Source organism: Pinus tabuliformis, chromosome J, assembly GCF_031772625.1.
Source record: "Pinus tabuliformis cultivar Carrire ecotype Pingquan chromosome J, CPIR1, whole genome shotgun sequence".
In the NCBI taxonomy this organism is placed as follows: domain Eukaryota; kingdom Viridiplantae; phylum Streptophyta; class Pinopsida; order Pinales; family Pinaceae; genus Pinus; species Pinus tabuliformis.
The window spans coordinates 1,594,710,024-1,594,713,536 of record NC_142295.1 but is presented as its reverse complement, the minus strand read 5'-3'; positions in this window follow the sequence as shown (position 1 = coordinate 1,594,713,536).

Here is a 3,513-nt window from a genome sequence, read left to right as displayed (position 1 = left end):
AGATAGTGGGAAACTCAACTCTATTGAAGTGCTCAGCAAAAGATTGGTATGAAATTTGCAAATTTTTTTATTGATTTTAGATCTGCAAATTCTAAAATCATTTTTTTTTAAAAGCAGCAAATGCAAATCTATGTGACTTTTTCAAATTAGTTGAGTGAATAAAAATATAAAAAAAAGGACAGCGCTGTATATTTGAATTGTTTTTAAAATCTTTTCCAAACATTCAATCGATTCTGCAAATCGATTCTGCATTTTTTATGAGAATGGTTGACATCTATTTATGCTCAAATACCCTGCGTTGAGCATTCCGGCATCAATTCAGCTTTGTGGTCTGGCATTTGAACCAGCGTCCTCCAGCGATAAGACTCGGCATTTTATTCCTGCGTTTTTATTGGTATTCACTTATGAATTTTGTTGAAGCGTTTGTAATTGAGCGTAAATTACTGCCCTCAAATTATTGCTGATGATGGACAGAAGGGAGTGAGCAGGCTGTATTCCTTGAAAATGATACAGAATTAGAGAGTGCCACCGGATTGCGTTTGTAAGGATCTATACAGCGGCATTGCTCTATGGAATCCCGCGGACAACTTGTCAGCTTGGTCTCTGTTGGCCATGATTCACGGGAAGGTTGTGATGGAGTGTGGCAGTCACCACCGATTAGAAATACGAAATTGATAGAGTCCAGATCGTTGCGCTCCGGTCATTTCTCGAAGTCTGTAATTCCATTGGTAGTTAAGGCTGTCATCACTGCTTTATGTGGAGAATCTAATCATTTGTATTGTGTTCCAGTTGGAGTACGCATTGAAAGAACCCAAAACTGGTTGTGTGATGTACAAATACCCAAAACTTGATACTGAGCGAAGCACTCAGCGTAAAGCCAGAGTGAAGCACCAAAACGTGGCCAGCTTGCCAGCCAGCAAAGCCAGCGTTGCTAGTCAGACAGCATTGCCAACCTTTGTGGATTTTTAAAAGCCAGCTGAAACTAGCGTTCCAACCATCGTGCACACTGCCGTTCCAGCCAAGCTTCCAATAAGCTTTGCCAGCCTACGTCGATTTTTTAAAAGTCAACGTGAGTTAGGATGTGCCTTTTTTAAAAAAAAGGATTGATATATGCTTTAAAAGTAGAATTCACCTTTTAAAAAGCTCACGTAACATTCATTTTTTTTTAATTGGGTTTTTTAAAAAAAAAAAAAAAGAAGAAAAGAGAGTCATGATAAGAAGCATGATAAAGGTTTTGTAAAGGAGAAATAAGGTGAATTATAAAGTTTTTTTTAATAGTTTGTAATTTGGAGAGATAAGGTTTTTGTAATATATAGTTTGTAATTTGTAATTGGGTGAGATGCGGTATAATAATTTTATGTAATTGGAGTAATAAGGATTTTGTAAATATTTGGAGAAATAAGGTGATTTGTAAAGTTTTGGAGTAATAAGGAGATTTTACTTGTAATATATATTTTTTTTAAAAAAGGGAATAAGTGTAACTCAAAGTAATTTTACTTTGAGGGGGGGTAATTTCTTTTTTACCATATTGTGCAAAAGCACCATTGTAAAAAGTCAAATTTTGAAAGTTGCCCTGTAAAAATTTGAGAAATTGACTAGAGCCAAGTGCAAAGCTCAGTCAATATTCTCCTGTTTTGACGACTATTCGAGGGTCAAGGCCAAGCCCCGATAGATCGTGTTTTTTGCGTGGTGTGTTGTGCTGACTATCTTGTACTTTCTGTTCTGCTTCTTGGTGCGTCTCTTCAACGCTAAAAATGTCTAAGTTGATTAACTTATTTTCTGATTCTGACAAACTTGAAGGCACTAAATCTTATAAAACGTGGCATCGTCTTATTGAAAGCACACTCATTTATAATGAATTATGGCAAGGAATATGTGATGGAGATGTAAAGCCGAATAAACCCACAGATGCAGATGCACTGGCAAAATGGGAAATCAAGAATGCTAAAGCCTTAGCTCTTATTAAATCGTCTGTGAATGATGAAATGTATGTTCATATAGAAAATGCCACGGATGCATGGACTGCCTTGAAAACTTTTAAAGACCTCTTTGATACTCAGCCTGAATCGAAGAAGGTTGATCTACAGTTAAAATTGTTGCAACAAAAATTAACTGAAGATGGTGATATTCTTGAATATCTCTCCAGACTTAAGAATATTAAGCAGGAAATTATTAATGCTGGTTTTCCCGCAATTGATGATAGCTTTATGGTCACAATTGTAATTGCTGGGCTTCCTTCTTCCTATACGCATTTTTTAGAAACTTTACAAGTAACTGGGAAATTAGAAAAACTAAAGTTTGATGAACTTTGTGAAATGTTAAGTCAACATGATAAAACTTTTGGGAAGAAGAAGAAAGTTGGTGAAGATGTTTTTCTCACAGAAGCCAGCACAAGTAAGTCATCAGCAGATAGTTCTCGAGGAAGAGGTAGATGGAATCCGAATCAAGCAGCACATAATCGAGGTCGAAGCCAAAGCAGAGGCAACAATTTTAACAGAGGAGGAAGAAATAATTTTCAAGGTAGAGGAAACAACCAAGGAAGAGGCAATTTTCAAGGACAAGGATATAATAGTCAAGGTAGAGGACAATCTCAAAATAGAGGTCAAAGCAGAGGCAGAGGACAATCTTCAGGAAGAGGAAGAGACTTAAGTCAAATTGTGTGTCGAAGATGCAACAAAGTTGGCCATTATGCTGAAGATTGTCGAACTTCACTTAGTAGAATTCCCAAGTTTCAGCAGCATTCAGCACAATTTGCAAATGATCAAGATGAAGATAGCTCAGAATATGTTTTTACTTCCTCACCAGCATCACAAATTTCATCTCATCTTAGAAGTGACTATGAAGATGCCTGGATCTTGGATTCCGGGGCAACTCAGCACATGACTTGTCGACGTGATTTTTTCTGGAATTCTCAAGAATGCCAACTTAATTCCATTTTTCTTGCTGACGATACAAAACATACTCCTTATGGAAAAGGAGTAGTAAAAGTTTTTCTCCCTGACATTGGAGAAAAAATGATTTCCAATGTATGGTATGTACCCAGTTTCAAGAAAACTTTTCTCTCTTTAGTCACGATTCGACAAGCAGGACATCAGGTGATTATGGAAGATGGTTTAGTGAAGATTAATTCAGTGAAACAGAACTTGAAAATAGTTATGACAGGTTATGAAGAAGGAAAACTGTTACGGATGAAAGGGACAGTTATTCCAAGGCATTCTGATTTTGCAGGGGCAGTGACTACAGGTATTTCACATATCAGACTATGGCATGTACGATATGGACATTTGAATTTTGAGAGTCTTTCTCAATTGCAGAAACAAGGAATGGTTAAAGGACTTCCCACATTCAAAAGGGAAAATGCAAAATGTGAAGCTTGCATTTATGGGAAACAAAATCGAGAAAGTTTTCCAACAAGTTCATGGCGAGCAAACATGCGGCTTCAACTAATTCACAGTGATGTTTGTGGTCCACTACAAACCTCATTTGGTGGTTGCAAGTATTTCTTACTATTCG